This window comes from Oncorhynchus masou, chromosome 16 (genome assembly GCF_036934945.1).
Source record: "Oncorhynchus masou masou isolate Uvic2021 chromosome 16, UVic_Omas_1.1, whole genome shotgun sequence".
Classification (NCBI taxonomy): domain Eukaryota; kingdom Metazoa; phylum Chordata; class Actinopteri; order Salmoniformes; family Salmonidae; genus Oncorhynchus; species Oncorhynchus masou.
Window position 1 is genome coordinate 36,448,844 of NC_088227.1, and position 14,517 is coordinate 36,463,360.

Consider the following 14,517-nt stretch of genomic DNA (forward strand, 5'->3'; position numbering starts at 1 on the left):
AGACGAAAGTCTCCTAGGCCGGTATAGAGGTGAGGACAGGAAGTGGAGTGCTCAGAATGAAAGGGAGCAGGCTAAGTCACGGCTATGGCACAGAGGCTATGGCCTTGGTAGCATTACAAAAGCCTGCTACGACAAGGCCCAAGGGAAAGACAGGTGGAAGCTGGTGCAGGAGGAAGTGTGAGCAGCAGTCAAGGACGGAGCCAGCAGGAACGTTGGCAGTAACCAATATTTCAACAGCCAAGCTGTCTTCATCAGGGTGTAGTCCATATCCTACTAAGCCCATATAACCTGTTCTGCTGGGGTAAGGCTGATTCACCATCTGCTGTGCCTAAAGAGAGGAACCCTTGAGTACATCCTCAGCTGCTGCTCAAAAGCCATAGGCGAGGGTCGCAACTGCTGGTGCAACGACCTGGTGCTTAAAGCCATAGCAGTGGGATCAGCCCCGGAAAGGGCCTTCAACCAGCGAAGCAGGTTATCGCATTCATCAGAGCTGGAAAAAAGCCAACACAAGCACGACAGGTCTTCTCGCAACAGCTCAAGACGAGGAGCTGAACGTCAACCTGGGAAGGCAGCTTAAGTTCCCAGACATCAGACGTCACAGCAATGACACAAAAGCCAGACATAATCCTGCTTTCCAAAACCTCCATGACTAGGGCTGTGGCGGTCATGACATTTTCTCAGCTGCTGATTGTCAAGCAAATAACTGCCGGTCTCATGGTAAAGTGACCGTCAATTAACATGAACATGTTTAACATCTCCGTGCTTCCACACATAGCCTACAAGACACTGATGCAGACCTTTGGAACATCTACATTTGAAAAAGTCTAATAAATCCATTTAATATAGCCTTCACCATCACAATAAATCCATTATTTATTTTAGACAGGTCTAAAGAAGCATGACATGAAGAAAATGCAGTCTCTTTCAAAAGAACAGAATAGCATACTCTGAGTTGTCCTTATGTTAGTCCCTGACCTGGCTATGCCATATGGCTGTGGGCTACACTAGTTCATTTAGCAGACAAGATTTGGTTAGAATTCCATGACATTATTTTATAGTATGAAGTCATCTCATCTTCAAAGTAGGCTACAAGTGAAGACAGACACATCAGGGATGCAACTGCGCATGTCTTTCTTACTGAATTTCAAGGCCCAAATTGAAATATTAGAACTGTCCACATTTACTTTTTGTCAACTAACAAGAATAAGAATAGTCCTAACGAACAGCAAAAGCACTAGCCTATGTCAATCTACTATCCCCCATAGTACAAAAGTCGACCTATTCTATTGGTCAACTTGTCCTTCTGTGCGAGAAATAAATATTCCAAACATACTCTGGGACAGTTGTGGGATGCGAAAGATCCCAAATTATGACAACCACTTGCATCAAAAAAACGTTTAAAAGAAATGAGGCTGATGCAACAGATCAGAATGTTTCGCTTAAAATGTTGATAAACTGTTGGTCTATTTCTTCACATTATAAGCGCAGCAATGTGCAAACGGCAGTAGGCTATAAGCGCGAATGTTCAAAAATGCAATCAATTAGCAGGAAAACACCATTTTAAAAAGTGACCGCAAATGCTATTATGCATGTAGTGTTTTATCTTCCCCAAACTTGAAACTCAAATGCCGCCTATGTGTACCAGTTAGGCTCTATACCAGTTGCAAAGCGAATTAAGGTGCTTCATTTGAAGAAGTTATTTGGCCACTTCACTTGTGATACAATCTTATCAAAATATATAGGCCTATGGGCTAGGCTACATGAGGTGTGCCACTATTATTTGAAAAAGTCGCAAAAAAAGTAAGGCGCTGTTTCTTGCTTTACTGCACATGCTGTCATCTATGCACTTAAATAGTGAATGGAGGATGCTATTCCCATGGTTCATTTTCAAGCCAGACAGGTTGGCTATACTCCTGTTGTAAAGTGAAGCAATGTGCTTGATATTAGGAAAGTTGAGAAATAAATATAGTAGGCCTAGCCTATAGAAAGCTGATGGGATCCTCATCTTTTTAATAGTGGCCATCAAAACTCTGTTTTCTCGCACAATTGCATAGCCTATAGAAATGTTGAGCAACATGAGCTCATGAGCTTTCATTAAATGTTTGATTAGATGTTCTAGTACATTTGCATTGATGTCAGAGTGATTAGAGGGACAATAGAGTGCTGAGTATCAGGCAGTTAGCAAGTTTGGTAGGCTACTAATGACCAGCAGCAGCATCAGAGCGCAGTTTTGGAGAAGGCTAGTTATTGTGACCAAGTGGTCACATGGAATTTGACTGCAGTCATGACTTGTGACCGCCGGTGTGGCGGTACCGTAATAGCCCTAGTCATGACACACATCAACACCATCATCCCAGACACCCTAGACCCACTCGAATTTGCATACCTCCCCAACAGATCCACAGATGGATCTGCACTTCACACTGACCTCACCCAACAGGACAAGAAGGGAAGTAACTATGTGAGAATGCTGTCCATAGACTACAGCTCAACGCTCAACACCATAGACCCCGCCAAGCTCATCACCAAGCTTGGCATCCTGGGGCTGAACCCCTACCTCTGGAACTGGATCCTGGACTTCCTGACGGGCTGCACCCAGGTGGTAAGGGTAGGCAGCAACACCTCCGCCACACTGAATCTCACCACGGGGGCCCCTCAGGGGTGTGTGCTTAGTCCCCTTAGTACTCTCTGTTCCCCTACGACTGCATGGCCACGCACGACTCCAGCACCATCATCAAAATGTGTTAGAGCTTGAGGTAGTCACCTCACACAAGTGTTTGGGAGTATGGCTAGACTGTACATTGTTCTTCTCTCAGCACATATCAAAGCTGCAGGCTAAAGTTACATCTAGACTTGGTTTCCTCTGATGTAATCACTCCTCTTTCACCCCAGCTGCCAAACTAACCCTGATTCAGAAGACCATCCTACCCATGCTAGTTTACAGAGATGTAATTTATAGATCGGCAGGTAAGGGTGCTCTCGAGCGACAAGATATTCTTTACCATCCGGCCATCAGATTTGCCACCAATGCTCCTTATAGGACACATCACTGCACTCTATACTCCTCTGTAAACTGGTCATCTCTGTATACCCGTCGCAAGACCCACTGGTTGATGCTTATTTATAAAACCCTCTTCGGCATCACTCCCCCCTTATCTGAGATATCTGCTGAAGCCCTCATCCTCCGCATACAACACCCATTCTGCCAGTCACATTCTATTAAAGGTCCCCAAAGCACACATATCCCTGGGTTGCTTGTCTTTTCAGTTCGCTGCAGCTCGTGACTGGAACGAGCTGCAACAAACACTCAAACTGACAGTTTTATCTCAATCTCTTCATTCAAAGACTCAATCATGGACACTCTTACTGACAGTTGTGGCTGCTTTGCTCAATGTATTGTTGTCTCTACCTTCTTGCCCTTGTTGCTGTTGTCTGTGCCCAACCATATTTGTACCTTGTTTTGTGCTGCTACTATGTTGTGCTGCTGCCGTGTTGTGTTGCTACCATGTTGTTGTTGTCATGTGTTACTGCCATGCTGTTGTTGTCTTAGGTCTCTCTTTATGTAGTGTTGTGTCCTAGATTTTTATTCAATTTATTGTTATTTTTATTTTCAATCCCAGCCCAGTACTTCAGTTGGGCCAAGCTCCCTGCAATCCAGGACCTCTATATCAGGCAGTGTGAATGGAAGGCTCGAAAAATGGCCAAAGACTCCAGCCACCCAAGCCATAGACTGTTCACTCTGCTACTGTCCGGCAAACTGTACCGGAGCATCTGCTCTCAGACTAACAGGCTCCGAGACAGCTTCTACCCACAAGCCATAAGACTGCTAAATAGCCAGACTGCTAAATAGTCAATTAATGGTACCCAAAGTTAAGTTTTAAGTTGAAGTTAAAATTTATTTGATCCAAAGAAAACAAGAGATCGACAACAATACAGATAAAAAAGTATAAAAAAACACAGTACAACAAAACTTTTTAAAGTACATAAGTACGAAAATAAAAAAGGTTTGATAAAATGATAACAAAACTACTAATTGTAAATATATAAATTAATTGATCACTAATCACAAAAAAACTATTTATATTTTTGTTTGCACGTGTGTATGTGAGTGTGTGAGAGTTAGGCTATATGGAGGAGATTACTGAGTAGTTTGGTTCATCAGTCTTGTAGCATACAGTGCCTTCGGTAAGTGTTCAGACCCCTTGACTTTCCACATTTTGTTACATTACAGTCTTATTCTAAAATGGATTAAATCTTTTTAAAATCTCAGCAACTGTATACTACTACTCAACAAACAATACCCAAATAATGACAAAGCGAAAACAGGAAATGTTTAACACAGAAGTACCTTATTTGCATAATTAGTCAGACCCTTTGCTTTGAGACTCAAAATTGAGCTCAGGTGCATCCTGTTTCCATGAATCATCCTTGAGATGTTTCTACAACTTGATTGGAGTCCGTCTGTGGTAAATTCAATTGATTGGACATGATTTGGAAAGGCACACGCCTGTCTATATACTGTAAAGGTCCCACAGTTGACAGTTCATGTCAGAGCAAAAACTCAGCCATGAGGTTGAAGGAATTATCCATATAGCTCCGAGACAGGATTGTTTTGAAGTGGAGATCGGGGGAAGGGTACCAAAACATGTCTGCAGCATTGAAGGTCCCCAAGAACACAGTGGCTTAAATGGAAGAAGTTTGGAACCACCAAGACTCTTCCTAGAGCTGGCCGCCCGGCAAAACTGAGCAATCGGGGAGAGAAGGGCCTTGGTCAGGGAGGTGACCAAGAACCCGATGGTCACTCTGACAGAGCCCCAGCGTTCTTCTGTGGAGATGAGGGAACCTTCCAGAAGGACAACCATCTCTGCAGCACTCCACCTATCAGGCCTTTAAGGTAGAGTGGCCAGACAGAAGCCACTCCTCAGGAAAAATGCACATGACAGCACACTTGGAGTTTGCCAAAAGGCACCTAAAGACTCAAACCATGAGAAACAATATTTTCTGGTCTGATGAAGTTAAAATTAAACTATTTGGCCTGATTGCCAAGTGTCACGTCTGTCGGAAACCTGGCACCATCCCTACGGTGAAACCTGGTGGTGGCAGCGGGGATGTTTCAATGGCAGAGACTGGGAGACTAGTCAGGATCGCAGAAAAGATTAACGGAGCAAAGTACAGAGATATCCTTGATGAAAATCTGCTCCAGGGCGCTCAGGACCTCAGACGGGGGTGAAGGTTCAACTTCCAACAGGACAACGACCCTAAGCACACAGACACGTCTTTGAATGTCCAGTCCATGCACAGTCCAGACTTGAACCCGATCGAACATCTCCGGAGAGATCTGAAAATAGCTGTGCAGCAACACTCCACATCCAACAGAGCTTGAGAGGATCAGTAGAGAAGAACGTGAGAAACTCCCCCGATACAGCTAAGCCTGTAGCATTGTACTCAGGAAGACTCAAGCCTGTAATCACTTTATTTTTTTTATTTGACCTTTATTTAACCAGGCAAGTCAGTTAAGAAGAAATTCTTATTTTCAATGACGGCCTAGGAACAATGGGTTACTGCCTTGTTCAGGGGCAGAACGACAGATTTTTACCTTGTCAGCTCGGGGAACGCTCTAAACACTAGGCTACCTGCCACACTGACAAAGGTGCTTCAACTAAGTAAATGGTCTGAATACTTACGTGAATGTGATATTTCAGTTTTTTTGTATAGATTTGCAAAAAGGTCTAAAAAAAACTATTTTTGCTTTGTCATATGAAGGTATTGTGTGTAGATTGATGAGGGGGAAAAATGAATACATTTCAGAACACGGTTGTAAATTAACAAAACGTGGAAAACGTCAAGATGTCTGAATCCTTTCTGAATGCAATGTATGGAGCTATTCACCTTCAATGATAGTCCATAACTCCCTTGTGTTTAACAGCCAATCAGTATCACTCGAAGTGGAAGGCCAAGGGGATACAGTTGAAGTCGGATGATTACATACATTTAGGTTGGAGTCATTAAAACTTGTTTTTCAACCACTCCACACATTTCTTGTTAACAAACCATCGTTTTGGCAAGTCGGTTAGGACATCTACTTTGTGCATGACACAAGTAATTCTTTCAACAATTTTTTACAGACAGATTATTTCACTTATAATTCACTGTCTCAAAATTCCAGTGGGTCAGAAGTTTACATACACAAAGTTGACTGTGCGTTAAACAGCTTGGAAAATTATGTCATGGATTTAGAAGCTTCTGTCAAATGATGCAATTGAGTCAATTGGAGGTGGACCTGTGGATGTATTTCAAGGCCTACCTTCAAACTCAGGGCCTCTTTGCTTGGCATCATGGGAAAATCTAAAGAAATCTGCAAAGACCTCAGAATAAAAAATTGTAGACCTTCACACGTCTGGTTAATCCTTGGGAGCAATTTCCAAACGCTTGTAGGTACCACGTTCATCTGTACCAACAATAGTATGCAAGTATAAACACCACGGGACCACGCAGCCATCATACCGCTCAGGAAGGAGACACGGTCTGTCTCCTAGAGATGAACGTACTTTGGTGTGAAAAGTGCAAATCATTCCCAGAACAACAGCAAAGGACCCTGTGAATATGCTGGAGGAAACAGTAAAACGAGTCCTATATCGACATAACCTGAAAGACCGCTCAGCAAGGAAGAAGCCACTGCTCCAAAACCTCCATAAAACAGCCAGACTAAGGTTTGCAACTGCACATGAGGACAAAGATTGTACTTTTTGGAGAAATGTCCTCTGAAAATAGAACTGTTTGACCATAGTGACCATCGTTATGTTTGGAGGAAAAAGGGGGAGGCTTATTCTGACATTTCACATTCTTAAAATAAAGTGGTGATCCTAACTGACCTAAGACAGGGAATTTCTACTAGGATTAAATGTCAGGATTTGTGAAAAACTGAATTTAAATGTATTTGGCTAAGGTGTATGTAAACTTCTGACTTCAACTGTATGTAAATGGCTGTCTTGCAGTTTGAAGTGTGCCAGGAGAAATCTGCCCATTTCTACCCCTCACACAATTTGTGGACACTTTCACAGGCCCACAAGAACCAGGATAGTGTACGCCTGCAGCTCCCGGCGACAGGTCCAGACATCCCACAGCAGGCATAGCCACGCCAGATCCAGAGAGAGGGGAAGGAGCCACTGACAATCCTAAAGCCCACAGTCATGCCATTCATCCGCCGCCATCACCTCATGTTTCAGCATGATAATGCACAGCCCAATGTCGCAAGGATCTGTACACAATTCCCAGACGCTGAAATTGTCCCAGTTCTTCCATGGTCTGCATACTCACCAGACGTTTCACCCACTGAGCATGTTTGGGATGCTTTAGATTGACGTTTACAACAGTGTGTTCCAGCTCCCGCCAATATCCAGCAACTTCGCACAGCTTTTGAAGAGAAGTGGGACAAAATTCCAAAGTCCAAAATCAACAGCCGGATCAACTCTATGTGAAGGAGATGTGTCACGCAGCATTAGGCAAATGGTGGTCACACCAGATACTGACTGGTTTTCTGATCCACGCCCCTACCTATACATTTTTTAAGTATCTGTAACAAACATATGCATATGTGTATTCCCAGTCATGTGAAATCCATAAATTAAGGCCTAATAAATCAATTTCAATTGATTGATTTCCTTATATGAAATTAACTCAGTAAAATCTTTGACATTTTGCATGATCCTTTTATATTTTTGTTCAGTGTTAAACAGGCTCAGAATTTCAACCCCTTTTCACTCTCTTGTTCCAGGGAGTTTTCTATAACCTGAAAAGGAAGTAAAATTCAGGACCATCCAGCTTGTCAACACATCTTTATTGGTTGTTGCAGGGAAACGAACCTGGGTTGCTGGAGTGAAAGGTCAATACGCTACAGATCGTGCCAATAGGGTTCACCCCACTTGATTAATTGTAACTTTGCTTATATAGCGATGAGCGCTACACTGCCCCCTCTGAATGGGAAGGCATTTCCCCGTACATCGACTACTCATCGCCCTTACACGCCATCTCACTTCTGACACCAATGTAGCAAACGGTGGGGCAGAGTAGCAAAGCCGGGTCGCTGGTGTGAAAGACTAACGCTTCACATATCGCGCCAAAAGGGTTACCCCATTTAATTGTAACGTAGCTCATATAGCGAGCACTGCTACATGTGTTTATCTAGTGTGGTGGCAGTGGGGTTGTGCTGGGCATAAAGGGAATTGTGACTGGGTAGATGCAAAGACCCATCAACCGCTAGGAACTTCACAAAGAACCGCTAGTTAGCTAGCTCTCTCTCTCTCTCAATTCAAGGGGATTTATTGGCATGGGAAACATGTGTTAACATTGCCAAAGCAAGTGAGGTAGATAATATACAAGAGTGAAATAAATAATAGAAATTGACAGTAAACATACAGAAGTTTCAAAACAATAAAGACATTACAAATGTCATATTACGTATATATACAGTGTTGTAATGATGTACAAATGGTTAAGGATACACAAGGGAAAATAAATAAGCATAAATATGGGTTGTATTTACAATGGTGTTTGTTCTTCAATGGTTGACCTTTTTGTGTGGCAACAGGTCACAAATCATGCTGCTGTGATGGCACACTGTGGAATTTCACCCAGTAGATAGAGGAGTTTATCAAAATTGGGTTTGTTTTCGAATTCTTTGTGGTTCTGTGTAATCTGAGGGAAATATGTCTCTCTAATATGGTCATACATTGGGCAGGAGGTTAGGAAGTGCAGCTCAGTTTCCACCTCATTTTGTGGACAGCGTGCACACAGCCTGTCTACTCTTGAGAGCCATGTCTGCCTCCGGCGGCCTTTCTCAATAGCAAGGCTATGCTCACTGAGTCTGTACATAGTCAAAGCTTTCCTTAAGTTTGGGTCAGTCACAGTGGTCAGGTATTCTGTCACCGTGTACTCTCTGTTTAGGGCCATATAGCATTCCAGTTTGCTCAGTTTTTTTGTTCTTTCCAATGTGTTAAGTAATTATCTTTTTGTTTTCTCATGATTTGGTTGGGTCTAATTGTGCTGCTGTCCTGGGGCTCTGTGGGGTGTGTTTGTGAACAGAGCCCCAGGACCAGCTTGCTTAGGGGACTCTTCTCCAGGTTCATCTCTCTGTAGGTGATGGCTTTGTTATGGAAGGTTTGGGAATTGTTTCCTTTTAGGTGGTTGTAGAATTTAATGGCTCTTTTCTGGATTTTGATCATTAGTGGGTATCGGCCTAATTCTGCTCTGCATGCATTATTTGGTGTTCTACGTTGTACACGGGGGACATTTTTTCAGAATTCTGCATGCAGAGTCTCAATTTGGTGTTTGTCCCATTTTGTGAGATCTTGGTTGGTGAGCGGACCCCAGACCTCACAACCATAAAGGGCAATGGGCTCTATGACTGATTCAAGTATTTTTAGCCAGATCCTAATTGGCATGTTGAATTTATGTTCCTTTTGATGGCATCTCTCCCTCTCTCCCTCAATTCAATTGACATGGCAAGCTCATTATTACTTACATTGTCAAAGTATACATATAAAAGTATACATATATATATAAAAATATATATATAATATATATATAAATAAATGGTGGGACCAACAGCAATAATAATAGTAGTTGTGAACATGGGATTACCATTAACAACAACTACAACAACAATATTAATCAGAACAACAATACATTAAAGCAATGGTAGTAGACCAGTATTCTGTCACTGTGTACTCTCTGTTTAGGGCCAAATAGCATTCCAGTTTGCTCTGTTTTTTTGTTTATTCTTTCCAATGTGTCAAGTAATTATCTTTTTGTTTTCTCAGGATGTGATTGGGTCTAATTGTGCTGCTGTCCTGAGGCTCTGTGTGTTTAACCCGGACATGACTGAGAAGACACATGACATGGTATGAAAGGCAAAACACAAGACAAAAATCGACATTACATTGCACTTTTCACTGGCTGTCCCTCAGGTTGCGGCAGGAGGACACATATTTGTCTGCCAAAACTGCACATTTAGGCTTTTCACCCAATAAATGTTTGGTCAGATAGTCTGCCACCATGTACTGTCTGTTTGGAGCCAAATAGCATTGAAGTTTACTTTGATTTTTTTTGGTGTCTTTCCAATAGGTAATATATTTTTATTTTTGTGATGATTTGGTTGAGCCAGATTTTCTGAGTGCCGTCCTGAGGCTCTATGGGGTTGCTTTGGGTTGGTGAAATGAGCCTCATCTTACCATGACCCTCAGCCTATCACGTGAGCATAGTAGACTCAGCATTTGACTAATGTCACTCATTTGGTTGGTGGGGGCTGGGCCAGTTGCTCCTCTCACAGCCTGTGCGTAGCTCTGCCTGCTGGGCTGTGGCTCCTCCAAGTGTGGGCCTGCGGTGGGGTGGGAAGCCTCGTCTGAGTGGCTCTGAAACTGGGCTGGGGTGGTCTATGCTGCCCTGGCTGTGGTGGGCATTGAGGTTGGTGGTGCTGTGGTCGTAGCTGGGGCGACCAGGGTGCTGGTCCGGGGTGTTGTCTCTGTGAACTTGGCGGGGTGGAGATTGCTCCACTGTTCCTGGGATGAGAGGTCGGGCTGCGGTTTAAAGCGACGTCCTTGAGAGTCTTGGCAAGGATGGGGACCGTCTCCCTGTACAGGTTAACATGGTCAATGAGACAGTCCAGATCGAGTGTGGGATGGTGGGGACTGTCTCCCTGTACAGGTGAACATGGTCATAGAGACAGTCCAGATGGTTGGCCAGGTGTACATTGGGTCGCAGGTCACAGTCCCGGGAGAGGCTGTCATTTATTCTTTGGATTGTGGCAGGGTGGAAGTCCTTCCTTTGTAGAAGGGTTGACACCACTGTCATGAGGTTGCCCTCTTTGGGTACAGTGAGCACCATCCCCCTCTCTCTGTCTCCTACACTCAGGCTGCTGCGACCTCATGTAACGGCAGATTTACTCCTCTTCGTCTGAAGAGGAGTAAGGATCGGACCAAGATGCGGCGTGGTAAGTGTTCATGACGATTTTAATAAAAAAAGCACTGAACACTAAGAAATACAAAAACAATAAACGAATACGTGAAGTAACCAACCCGAAACAGTACCGTGTGGCGACTCACACGGAAACAAACACCCACAAACCAACAGTGAAACCCAGGCTACCTAAGTATGATTCTCAATCAGAGACAACTAACGACACCTGCCTCTGATTGAGAACCATACTAGGCCGAAACAGAAACCAAACATAGAAACACAAACATAGACTGCCCACCCCAACTCACGCCCTGACCATACTAAATAATAAAACAAAGGAAATAAATTGTCAGAACGTGACACCTCAGGTCATAAATTCCTGGAAGAGATTATCTCCTCATGGCCACACGATATTGAGACAGAGTGAAGTTTCATAGAGAACAAAGGAATTTCTTCCACCTCACAGAACTTTAGGTCCGAACAACATTTATGTTCTGGAGAAGGTATAAAACATTGGTGAAGAATCCAGCTACGAACTGGTCCGTTTGGTACAACTGGTCCGTTTGGTACAATTTGGTGAAGCTCATGAGAGACAATACGACCACAATACCAGGCAGTTAACCCACTGTTCCTAGGCCGTCATTGAAAATAAGAATTTGTTCTTAACTGACTTGCCTGGTTAAATAAAGGTAAAATATTTTTTTTTAAATACCATAACACTGTTTATACAATAGCCTCAGATATGAGGCTTACATCTAATTGTTGTATAAGATGAATGAGTGTGGATGATACTGTTTGTGAAATTGTGTAATGTGATTTTGGACTGTTTAATGAAGAATACTCCAATTCCCTTTGGAGTGAGCACAGTTATGGTCGGGCATCCTGGGACAGGCCCTTTTCTGCTCTTCCGAATAAAACCCCAACCCGGGGTTTCTATCACCAGACCATGTTTGTCTCAATTACGAGAGGACTAAGGTTGAGACCAGCTTACCTCACCACGAGGGGACCAAGGTCTGAGACCAGCTTACCTCACCACGACGGGGACAAGGTTTGAGACCAGCTTACCTCACCACGACGGGGACACGGTTTGAGACCAGCTTACCTCACCACGAGAGGACTAAGGTTGAGACCAGCTTACCTCACCACGAGGGGGCCAAGGTTTGAGACCAGACCAGTTTGCCTCCACACGTGGTTAAACTCTTAGACTATTGATCCAGACAGAATAAGAACAAATCTTTCATGCTAATTACTAGTCTGTAGCCACGAATTCGGTATCATTGAACCCGAAGACCGACAACCGCCGAAACATCCATTCTACAACAACATCGCTGAATGTTACTCTGAAGTATCCATTCTGACCAGGAGACGGACAATTCTACAAAAGAAACAAACTTTTCAACAGCGATCAAGACGACACACTGAGCGTAAATATATATATTGATTGAAATGATTCCCTAATGAGTGAGCGTTCATGTGCAAAGGATCACTTTCCATTGTTATAATTATCAACTTTGTGACGTTATCGATCTACCCCCATTTCCCTTCTGTCTAACAAGCCGCCATGTTCATTTAGCCAACTAGGGCACATTCCCCTATCATTTCTTGTAACCATATTTACTTTGTTTGTTTGTGTGTGCACTTCTGTGATTGTTTAGTTAGTTAATAAATAAATGATTGAGACAATTGATGTTCGGAATGAGACTAACGTAAGGTAAAATAAATCATTCATTAATTAAGAAGACTAAATGATCAGATATTAAAATATCTGAAAAGTTGTATTAGGAAAATTATAACTTTGTAATCTGAATATTTTCCTTGGTTCCCCGACTTCCTAGTTAATTACATTTGCCTGATTAGTTAATCATGAAATGCTAATTACAGAGAATCTTTGATAAAAACTAAAAGTCTACAGTTAATGATAAAAGACATGACACCACGATTCTTGAGTTGGGGAAGAATGCGGAGGCCTTCTCAGTCACTCCCCGTCGTGAAGTGGCCACCCTCTCCTGCTGAGCACGCAGGTCGTTGCTTCAGGTGTGTATGATTATGTGGCTTGGCGACCCGAGATGGGCCTTATCAAGCAGCTCCATTGGCACTCTGCGTTGTTGGGCACCACATCTTTCACCTTTTGTGTCGAGGGAAAAGTTTATTCTCCTGAACAAACTTCCCATTTGAGTCCATCAACAGGATGATGTCAGCCAGTGTTTCCTCTGGACTGGAGGGGGCAGAGGGGGGGTGTTGGAGCTGGGGTGTGGCTGGTCTGTGCCGGTGCTGCTGTCAGTGGGAGGCTGTTCTGTGGGTTGGGGTGGAGGGGTGCAGCAGGCAGGGCTGGGGAAGCTTGGCTGGTTGATCTGGGCTCCTCTGCTGTGTGAGGGCAGGTCATAGAGTGGTTATCTAGCTGCTCCCGCAGCCTGTCCTCTGTTCTCTATCTCTCCTGCAGCCTGTCCTCTGTTCTCTGTCTCTCCTGCAGCCTGTCCTCTGTTCTCTATCTCTCCTGCAGCCTGTCCTCTGTTCTCTTTCTCTCCTGCAGCCTGTCCTCTGTTCTCTTTCTCTCCTGCAGCCTGTCCTCTGTTCTCTTTCTCTCCTGCAGCCTGTCCTCTGTTCTCTTTCTCTCCTGCAGTCTGTCCTCTGTTCCCTGTCTCTCCTGCAGCCTGTCCTCTGTTCTCTTTCTCTCCTGCAGCCTGTCCTCTGTTCCCTTTCTCTCCTGCAGCCTGTCCTCTGTTCCCTTTCTCTCCTGCAGTCTGTCCTCTGTTCACTGTCTCTCCTGCAGCCTGTCCTCTGTTCTCTTTCTCTCCTGCAGCCTGTCCTCTGTTCCCTTTCTCTCCTGCAGTCTGTCCTCTGTTCCCTTTCTCTCCTGCAGTCTGTCCTCTGTTCCCTGTCTCTCCTGCAGCCTGTCCTCTGTTCTCTGTCTCTCCTGCAGCCTGTCCTCTGTTCTCTATCTCTCCTGCAGCCTGTCCTCTGTTCTCTTTCTCTCCTGCAACCTGTCCTCTGTTCTCTTTCTCTCCTGCAGCCTGTCCTCTGTTCCCTTTCTCTCCTGCAGCCTGTCCTCTGTTCTCTATCTCTCCTGCAACCTGTCCTCTGTTCTCTGTCTCTCCTGCAGCCTGTCCTCTGTTCTCTTTCTCTCCTGCAACCTGTCCTCTGTTCTCTTTCTCTCCTGCAGCCTGTCCTCTGTTCTCTATCTCTCCTGCAGCCTGTCCACTGTTCTCTTTCTCTCCTGCAGCCTGTCCTCTGTTCTCTTTCTCTCCTGCAACCTGTCCTCTGTTCTCTTTCTCTCCTGCAGCCTGTCCTCTGTTCTCTATCTCTCCTGCAGCCTGTCCTCTGTTCTCTTTCTCTCCTGCAGCCTGTCCTCTGTTCCCTTTCTCTCCTGCAGCCTGTCCTCTGTTCTCTTTCTCTCCTGCAGCCTGTCCTCTGTTCTCTTTCTCTCCTGCAGCCTGTCCTCTGTTCTCTGTCTCTCATGCAGCCTGTCCTCTGTTCTCTGTCTCTCCTGCAGCCTGTCCTCTGTTCTCTATCTCTCCTGCAGCCTGTCCTCTGTTCTCTTTCTCTCCTGCAGCCTGTCCTCTGTTC